Genomic DNA, 11,198 nt, shown 5'->3' with positions numbered 1-11,198 from the left:
CTGCTTGTGATTATAAGTTTCATAGGATAATGCTTCCATCTTTTCACTTTCAGCCTATTTGTCTCCTTGGGTCTAAGATGTGTCTGTTGTAGACAGTATATAGTTAGATCAGGTTTCTTATGCATTTTGCTACACTCTGCATTTTTATTGGAGCATTTAGTCCATTTGCATTCACTGTACTTACCAAGAGGAGCAGGAAAAACTGTGAAAGGAAAAAAAAGTGTTTTTAGTGGTTGCCCTCTTATGTTAAACTTCACCTGTTTCTATCAATTACTACTCAGTCTTAACTTTTTCTTGGGTCAAAATTAAAATAACATAAAATTAGTCATTTTAAAATATACAATTGAATGGAATTTAGTACATTCATAATATTTTAAAACTATGACATGAAGACATATACATATAAGGAGCCCTGGTGATGCAGTGGTTAAAGCAATTGACTACTAATTGAAGGCTCACTGATTCAAAACCACCAGCGGTTCCTTGGCAGAAAGATGTGGCAGTCTGCTTCCGTAGAGATTTACAACCTTGGAAAACCTAGGGGGTGGCTATGAGTCGGAACTGACTCGACAGCAGTGAGATATATAAATATATATATATATTCATAGTATTTTGTAACCATGACATAAAGTTCTGTATGTATATATCTTCTATATATAGTGGTGATGGTTCAGATAAATACATATTCATGGATGAGATATAGAATACATATCAACCATCACCACTATTGATCTCCATAGTTTTCACCATCCCAACCAGAAACTCTGTATCCAGTAATCAATAACTTCCCATTCTCCCTTCCTCCAGCCTCTACTACTTTCTGTCTCTATACAATTACCAGTACTAGATATTTCATATAAGTGGAGTCATACAATATTTGTCCTTTTGTGTCTAACTTATGTTACTTAGCATAATGTTTTCAAGGTTCATTCATGTCATAGTATGTATCAGAACTTCATTTCTCTCTATGGCTGAATAATATTCCATCCTATGTATTATGGATTGAATTGAGTCCCCAAAAAATATGTGTTGTAAATCCTAAACTTTATGCCTATGGTTATAATCCCATTTGGGCATTTACATGTCATTTTTACGTAAATGAGATGGGATTAGTGTAGGGTGTGCCTTAAGTCAATCTCTTTTGAGATATAAAACAGATTAAACAAGCAAGCAAAAGAAGCAGAGATGGGGAAGAGTGATGCCAAGCCACCTGAAGAACATCCAAGAGCAGAAGCTCAAAAGAGATAAGGACATTCCTCCAGAGCCGACAAGGACAGAAAGTCTTCCCCTAGAGCCAGCACCCTGAATTTGGACTTCTAGCCTCCTAAACTATGAAAAAATGAATTTCTGTTTGTTAAAGCCACCCACTTGTGGTATTTCTATTATGTCAGCACTAGGTAACTAAGACAGGATTTGGTACTGAGAAGTGGTAGTGCTGCTCTAACAAATACCTAAAATGTGGAAATCGTTTTGGAACTGGGTAATGAGTAGAGGCTGGAGGTGGTTTAAGGTGTCTAATAGCAAAAGCTTAGATTGCCTTGAAGAGACCGTTGGTAGAATTATGGACATGAAAAGCAATTCTAGTGAGGGCTCAGAAGGAAGTGAGGAGAGCTGTAGAAAAAGTCTCTATCATCTTAGAGAATACATATGGTACCAGCAACAGAATGTTTCTAGAAATGGACTTCAAATGAGGCTCTGGTGAAGCTTTAACAGGAAATGATGAACATGTGATTGGACAATGAAGGAAGGGCAATGATTTTTATGCAGTGGCAAATAACTTGTTTGAATTACACTTAAATGTTTGGTGGAAGGTAAAACTTTTAAGTGATGAACTTGGATAATTAATTTCTAAGCAAGATCTTAAAGGGGCTGCATGGTTTCTCCTTGCAGCTTATAGTAAAATGTGAAAGGAAAGAGATAGACTTAAAAATGAACAGTGCAAAACGAAAACAAAACTTAAAGATTTGGGAAGTTCTATTGTACAAACTAGGATACATGTCCTAGAATTTTCACCAAGGATGTGGCTACACAATCTTTTATTAAAGAGATTAAGCCTGTGACTGATGAATTCAACCAAATACCACAGCAGAAAACTCATCAGCTTAAGCCAAACAGGACAGAGAAAAATTGAAAAGAAAGAATGCTGTTTGCCTCTTGGAATTCTACAGGCAGGAAACAGGCCAAAAGAGCTACATCTCTTGTCTTCCAAGAAAAGAAAAGAACCATCCCTGGAGCAGTTCGGAGATCAGCAAAACTATCGGAAGGAGCACAGGAAGCAGAGCTGCCTCTCAAAGGGTGGGGCCTCTGGGACCTCAAAGTGTGGGCCACAGCTTCTGGGGTCTAAAAAGCTACAGCCACAGCCTCCTAGGTTTCAAAGAGTCGGATTTCACCAACTGGGTCCCAGAGTGTGGGGCTGTCGTTCAGTTAGGCAAAAGGATGGAGCTGGTGGGGCCGTGCCCAAAGCTGAGGGGGCAGAGTGGCCATGCCCAAGAGGCAGAAGAATCAGTCCTGCCGGGGCTGAAGAGGTGGGGACAAAACTCAGATAGACTAGGCAATGGGTTTTTTGGTTTGATTATCCAACAACAACAAAACGCACATTCTTCTCAAACTAACATGAAACTTTTAAAAAATATTTCAAACTTAATTAAGATGAAACTATAACTTCTCAAAATTTGTGGGATTCAGCAAAATAATTACTTTAAATTTATAGCATTTAATGCATATAATAGAAAATAAGATTTAAAATCAATCATCTAAGCTTCCACTTTAGTAACTCAAAAAGAAGAGCAAATTAAATCAAAAACAAGCAAAAGAAATAGCTCCTTAATAACTATTGCAGAAGAAATCAATGAAATTAAAAACAGGAACTTAAATGTGAAATCAACATAACCAAAAGTTAGTTTTTTGAAAAGATGAAATAGAATTGATAAAATTCTTGCCAAGGTAACCAATAAAAAAATAGGGAAGACACAAATAACTAATATTAGAAATGAAAGAGGGGCCAGTACAACTGATCTCATGGACATTACAAGGTTAATAAAGGAATATTATGAACAACTATATGCCCACAAAGTTGATAACTTAGATGAAATGGATCAATTCCTTGAAAGTCTGAATCTACCAAAACATACACAGGGAGAAATAATCTGAATAGGCCCTTTGTGGATAAAAATCAGCATAAATCCAAACCCGAGAATGTGAGGAGTAATCAAATCCCCATGTTCCTACTTCTCCATCATCTCTGACACCAGCTGCCCATGCAGCACTTTCTCACTTGCATCCGAGCCACCCAGAGCTAGGGCAGATATCACAAGTTAAGAGGACACCATCCTTCAGACTGCCAAAGAGGCAGACAAAAGCTGCAAGTTTGGGGCATCCATACAACACTCCAAACTTCTGACCTGCTGGACAAAGATTTTGGGTTTTCCCATGACCCCTTCAGGATGCCAGCCACAAGCTCAGGGGCCTCTCTTTGGCTTCCTTCCTTTCACCTGCTGGCTCCTCCTACTCCTTTGAGTCTGATAATTTGCTAGAACAACTCACAGAACTCACATAAAGTACTATCCTAGTGATTATAGATGTATTATAGCAAAAGGATACAAATCATAATTGTCAGACAGAAGAGATGAATGTTTATGACTTTTGTCAGTAATGATTGAGCCTTTATTTTATATGCATGATAGGCTAAATCATGCCTCCTGAGGTTAGTTGGAGGCCTGGTGGCACAGAAGCTAAGAACTTGTCTGCTAAACAAAAGGTTGACATTTCGAATCCACCAGCTGCTCCTTGGAAACCCTATGAGGCAGTTCTATTCTGTTGTACAGGGTCTCTATAGGGTCGCTATGAGTTGGAATCGACTCAACGGCAACGAGTTTGGTTTTTTGGGTTTTGAGGTTAGTGGACGTTGACTTACTAGGTGAGTCTTTTCTGTTCTGGCCAGCACCCTCTTGTTATCACAAATTCTCAGGTGTAGTCTGGAAGTGTCAGATAAAGGTACCTCAATAACTCCCAGGATCACATCAGAGAAACCAAGAACATAGTCTGAATTTTTTCCCATTACCGTACAGACTATATGTATTAAAGAAACTGAAGCAACAATTAACAACTTTCTTAAAAAAAAAAAAAGAAAACCAGGTCCAGATGATTTCACTGGTGAATTCATCCAAACTTTTGAAGAAGAAATGATACCAATTCTTTACCATTTATTTCAGAAAACAGAAACAGAGGGAACATTTCCTAATTCATTTTATGATGCCAGCATTAAGCTAATACCAAAATCAAAGACATTACTAAGAAGGAAAATTAAATATTAATATCTCTCATAAACATAGATCCAAAAATCCTCTATGAAAATACTATTAAATAAAATCCAACAATGTATATGAAGAATTACACACCACAACCAAGCAGAATTTCTCCCAGGTATGCAAGGCTGGTTCAACATTTGAAAAATCAATTAACACAATTCATCACATTAATAGGCTAAAGAAGAAAAATCATGTGATCATACCAAAAAGAAACCCTACAAAAACTCGTTGCCATCGAGTTGATTCTGACTCATAGCAACCCCACAGGACAGAGTAGAACTGCCCTCATAGGATTTCCAAGGAGCGGCTGGTGAATCAGAACTGACGACATTTTGGCTAGCAGCCAAGATCTTAACCACTGTGACACCAGGGCCCTGTGATCATACCAGTAAATGAAAAACGAGCATTTGACGAAATCCAACATCCATTCATGATAAAAACTAGGAATAAAGGGGAACTTCCTCAACGTAATAAAGAATATCTACAAAAGAACCTGCAGCTAATATCATACCTAATGGAGAGAAACTAGTTGCATTCTCCCTAGGATCAGAAAAAAGTGAGGCTGTCTCATTTCACCACTTCTATTTAACAGCATACTGGAAGTCCTAGGTAATGCAATAAGACAAGAAAAGTAAGTAAAACATATGCAAATATCGAAATTAAAATTAAAATTATCTTTCCTTGCAGTTAATACGATTGTCTATGTAGAAAATCCCAAATAATTGACAAAAAATCCTAGAATGAATAAGCAATCACAAGTTTGCAAGATACAAGGTTAATATACAAAAATCAATTGCTTTCCTATATACCAGCAGTGAATAATTGGGATTTGAAATTAAAAGCAAAACATCATTTACATGAGGACTAAAGAAAATGAAATAAATATAAATCTAACAAAATATTTACAGGATGTATATGAGGAAAACTACATAACCTGTTGAAAATAAAGAAGATGTAAATAAATGGGGTGATATTCCATGTTCATGGATAGTGTCATGGGTTGAATTGTGTCCCCCAAAAAATATGTATATCAATTTGGCTAGACCATGATTCCCAGTGTAGTGTGGTTGTCCTCTATTTTGTGATTGTAATTTTACGTTTAAAGAGGATTAGGGTGGGATTGTAACACCACCCTTACCCAGGTCACATCCCTGATACAAAGTAAAGAGAGTTTCCCTGGGGTGTGGCTTGCACCACCTTTTATCTCTCAAGAGATAAAAGGAAAGGAAAGCAAACAGAGAGTTGGGGACCTCATACCACCAAGAAAGGAGCACTGGGAGCAGAGCTTGTCCTTTGGACCCGAAGGTCCTGAGCAGAGAAACTCCTAGTCCGGGGGAAGACTGATGATGAAGAGGACGTTCCTCCAGAGCCGACAGAGAGAGAAAGCCTTCCCCGGGAGCTAACGCCCTGAATTTGGACTTCTAGCTTACTAGACTGTGAAAAAATAAATTTCTCTTTGTAAAAGCCATCCTCTTGTGGTATTTCTGTTAGAGCAGCACTAGATGACTAAGACACATAGGAAGACAATGTAATAAAGAAGTTAATTCTTCCCGACTTGATCTATAAGTTCAATGCAGTCCCAATCAAAATTCCAGAGTTTTTTTTTTTTTTTGTGAATGTAGAAAAACTTATCCTAAAGTTTATTTGAAAATGCAAAAGACCCAGAATAACCAACACAATACTGAAGAAGAACAAAATCTAGAACTGACATTACCCAACTTCAAGACTTACTGTAAATCTACTGTGACCATGGCAGTGTGGAGGTGGCAAAACAATAAACAAATAGATCTATGGAACATAATTTTGTTATTGTTGTTGTTAGGTGTCGTTGAGTTGGTTCTGATTCACAGAGACCCTATGTATGACGGAATGAAACAGTGCCCAGTCCTGCGCCATCCTCACAATTGTTGTTATGTTAGAGCCCATTGTTGCAGCTACTGTGTCAATCCATTTCATTGAAAGTCTTCCTCTTTTTCGCTGACTCTTTTTTTTTAACCAAGCATGATGTCCTTCTCCAGGGACTGACGCCTCCTGTTAACATATCCAAAGTATGTGAGATGAAGTTTTGCCATTCTTGTTTCTAAGGAGTATTGTTTGTACCTCTTTCACGACAGATTTGTTTATTCTTCTGGTAACCATGATATAGTCAATATTCTTTGCCAAAACCAGAATCCAAAGGCACATATAGACCTATACAGATATAGTCAACTGATCTTTGACAAAAGACTAAAGGCAATTCAATGGCGAAACAATAGTGTTTTCACCAAATGGTACTGGAACAACTGGACATCCAGATGCAAAAACGCAAATCTGGACACAGGCTTTACACCTTTCACAAAAATGAATTCAAAATGTACCACAGATCTAAGTGCTAAACTTAAAACTATACAACTTCTAGAAGATAACAGGAGAAAATCTAGGTGACTTTGGGTTTGACAATGAGTTTTTAGATACAACACCAAAAGCATGATCCATAAAAGAAAAAAAATTGATAGGTTGTACTTTATTAAGATAAAGAAATCCCACTTTGCAAAAGAAACTGTTAAGAGAATGAAAAGACTAGTCATGGACTGGAGAAAATATTTGCAAAACATGTATCTGATAAAGGACTTGTATCCAAGATATACAAAGAACTCTTAAAACAATGACAAGAAAGCAAATAACCCACAGAAAAATGGGCAAAAAATCTGAACAGACGCCTCACCAATGAGGTTACACAGATGTCAAACATGCATACGAAAAGACGTTCAGCATCATATGTCATTAATTACAAATTAGAACATCAATGGCATTAGAAGGAGAAAATCCTAGACTATGATAATGCTAAACGCTGGCAAGGATGTGGAGTAATAGGAACTTTTATTCATAGCTGATGGTAATGCAAAATGGTACAGCCACTTTGGAAGACAGCCTAGCAGTTTCTCACACTCCTAAGTAAGCAAATGAATTGAAAACATGCCCGCACAAAAATCTGCACACAAATGTTTATATCAGCTTCATTCATAATTTCCAAAAATTGGAAGCAATCATGATGTCCTTCAGTAGGTAAAGATATAAACAAACTGTGGTACATCCATACAATAGAGTATTTTTTTAGAGAATAAGAGGCAAGCAGGCAGCTTAATGTACCCATCCTTCCACAACAATTACAGAAAAAAATTAAATAAAATAAACAATGCAGTGGAACTAATGGACTCAGAACTCTGGAAACAAGGCAAAGTTATAAAGGATCTGACAAAAAGCTGAACAAAGAATAAGGTAACAAGGCAACAACATCGGAAAGTCTATCATATATATACTTTCCCCTCCCAACCTCTGTGGCAGTGGGGACTGTCAGTATACCTGGACATAAACTGTAAGCCACAATGAGCCACAAGCCACAAACAGTGACTGCAAAGTTGACAGAACTGGAACTCACACTTTATAAAAGTAGGTTCGAAAACGCACTAAACCAACAGCTGACTACATCCTACATCAAGTAATAACAGCTATCCCTGAGGAGAGGGAGAATCAGATACTTTCTGTATTCTACTGTTTGTTTTTCTCCCTGAAGTGCAAGAGAATCTCCTTCAAAACACTGGGAGGACAAGGGATCAGAATCCTTGATATCCACATACATTCTGGAGGGTAGTCTTTTCAAAAATAGCTAGAAGAGTTTGCCAGGCCACCCTTATAAGAAACATTAAAGAGAGTCCTTTGGCTAACAAACCAATGGCATCAGACAACAAGCTGAAATAAAAACACATGACAGCATCACCCAGATATCAACCCAGATAAATATTTCACAAAAGGAAAATAAAGGTACAAATCTGACTACAAGGAAAGAGAGGTGTTAAGCTGTAAATGAAAACAATTTCCAAACTAAAAGGGGGCATTTAATGGTGCAGTTATAGAGAGGAAGTCAAGGCAATTTCAAGATATAACAGTCTGTTTTAAATGTAATAGGATATGGTGAACTTCAGGGTAACCACAAAGAAAATTGATAAACCTACTCACCAAAATAAAGAAGCAGAAAATCAAAAAGACTCGGTAAACACAAAAACAACGATTGATAGGAAAAGAAAATCCATATACAAAAATAACTCAGCACAGAGAATTAAGAGGAATAAACTGTTAACACTACAAAAAAAGCTTAACAAAATGACAGCAATAAATTCATACCTATCATTAATCACACAGAATGTAAATGGATTAAATGCACCAGTCAAGAGAAAGACAGTGCCATAATGGATAAGAAAAAAACCATGACCTATCAATATGTTGCCACAAGAGACACAACTTAACCACAAAGACATAAATAAGTTAAAAATTAAAGCATGGAATAAAGTATATCAAGCAAAAGGTAACCAAAACAGAGCCGGAGTAGCAATAATAATTTCAGATAAAATAGACTTTAAGTAAAAATTCATTATAAGAGAAACAGAAGGGCATTATATAATGATTAAAGTGTCAATTCATCAAGAAGATATAACAATAATAAATTTGCACTAAATGACAGAGCTCCAAAATGCAGAAAACAAACTCTAACAGAATTGAAAACACAGACATTTGTACAATAATAGTAGGAGACTTTAAAACATTACTTTTGTTGATGAACAGAACTAGAAAGAAAATAAAGATACAGAAGATCTAAATAACACAGTCAACCAACTCGACCTCATAGACATATACAGAACACACCATCCAACAACAGCACAGTACACACTCTTCTGTAATGCACACTGATCATTTTCCAGAATAGACCATATTCTAGGCCACAAAACAAGTCTCAATAAATTCAAAAACATCAACATAATACAAAGCATGTTCTCTGAACAAAACACTATAACACTAGAAATCAATAACAGAAAGAGCAAAGGAAAAACAGTAAATACTAGGAAACCGAAAAACACTTTACTAAAAAATTATTGGGTCATAGAAGAAGTTAAAAATGAAATTTAAAAATTCTTAGGATCAAATGAGTATGAAGCCATAACGCGTCAAAACCTCAGGGAAACAAAAAAAGCAGTACTCATAGGAAAATTTATAGCAATAAATGCACATACCAAAAAAGAAGATCCAAAATCAATAACTTAACCTGGCAACTTGAATAAATAGAAAAGAAACAGCAAAAGAACTCCATGGTCACCAGAAGAAAGGAAATAATAAATATCAGAGCAGAAATAAATGAAATAGAAAATAGAAAACCAGTGACTTCCGGGCAACATGGTGCTATAAGCAGAAGCGCCATGCTGTCCCTCCACAGCAAAGATCTGAAAAACTAAGCCAAACAGAGAAAACGTCAGTCTTGAAACCCTAAGCACCAAATGAAGAGATGAAGATCTCAGCCAAGTACCAAACGGAATAAGAAACTGACAGAGAACAGACAGCAAGGAGAGATAAATGCAGAGGTCCCCATCAGCTAAAGCAGCACGGATCTGCCATCTTGGACTCCTATCAGAGAACAGCGAACAGAGGGTATGAGAAAGCAGCTTCATGGAGCTTAAAGTGCGAGACAAAACAACCAGTAATCAGCAATATACCCTTTCCAAACTCTCACCCTTCTTCATCCCCACTTGGCCTCCTCTGCTTCCTGCGGCCACAGTCGCTTGGCTGGGAAGCATTAGCTTCAACCCGGTGTTGCTTGGATTCCACCTGCCCGCACTGCCCGGCTTCCGAAGTGTCATTTCTTGGCTCTTTAGATTTATTCCTTACCTCTCACCACATTCCCCTCCTTTCTCTCAAATACCTGGTTCCATGCACCATCTTTCGTTCTTCCTGAAAGGCTGTGAAATGCCGCTCGAATGTGAGACTGATTCCCAGCCTGTGCTGCCACTCTGGTGGGATCTGGGGGCTTTTATTGTTTGTTTTGAATTGTTTGTTTGTTTGTTTTCTATTCTCGAATTGGGAGCCTGTTCTAGACGGGCAGTACTTTGTGGGTTGTGAACTACCCCCTCAGTTTATGCAAAGGTGCAGAAGGATCCCTGAGGACATTTATTTTTTCCTGTTTTGGGTTTTTTTTTTTTTTCTATTTGTTCTGGGGGAGGGTTCTTGTTCTTTTATTTAAATTTATTTGCTTTGTTTTCTTTTCCCTATTTTTCCCTTTTTGTCTTTGTTCATTACTCAGGTTCTCGTCTCTCTATACCTTCCTTCTCTTCCTGTCCCCTGAATACCAGGTGCTGAGTGACACTTCTATGCCTTCTAGCCAGGCTGCACTTCACGGCCTGGGAGCAAATTCCCCTGACCTTGTAGCTGCACCGGTGGGATCCCTGGGAGCTTTTCTTTTCTTTTTTCTTTCTAATTTTTATTTCTTCACTTTTTTCTTTTCTTTTTTTCTACTTCTCCTTTTTGTTTTTCTCCGTTTCATAGTCTTGCATATCTCCACTCCAAAGGCAAGCTCTCCTAGCACTCTTTTTTGTTTGTTTGTATGTTTTTGGCTCCTGTCCTCTCTCCTCTCTCCCATACCCATCTTAGCTCCCCACATCACAATCTCTCCCTCCATCCTGCCTACCTGCACCATGTGGTGGCCAAAGTAAGTGCCACAAACAACACATCCCAGCAACTCCTCTTCAGCTAGACCTGCCCTGCAGTACCATATCTGAGTGACTGATTCTGCCATTTGCAGAAGGAGGCAAAAAGTATTGTGCCCACAGGCGAGAAAACAACAAAGAATACACAGTCCGCCTGCTCAGACATAGCCAAATATAAAAGGATGAAACAAACAAATCTACAATCAGTAAATGAGAAAAATAACTATCAAATTCCCCTAAGACAGCAGACAATATCAAAATATTTACAAAAACAGGACAGGATGGATCACTAGGTGTCCAAAATAAAACACCAGATGACTTTCCAGTAGAAGAAAAGGCACTAGAAATTCCTGATATGGAATTCAAATTTCTAATATTCAGA

The sequence above is a fragment of the Trichechus manatus genome, unplaced genomic scaffold (genome assembly GCF_000243295.1).
Source record: "Trichechus manatus latirostris isolate Lorelei unplaced genomic scaffold, TriManLat1.0 scaffold00086, whole genome shotgun sequence".
In the NCBI taxonomy this organism is placed as follows: Eukaryota; Metazoa; Chordata; class Mammalia; order Sirenia; family Trichechidae; genus Trichechus; species Trichechus manatus.
This window is presented reverse-complemented; position numbering follows the sequence as displayed.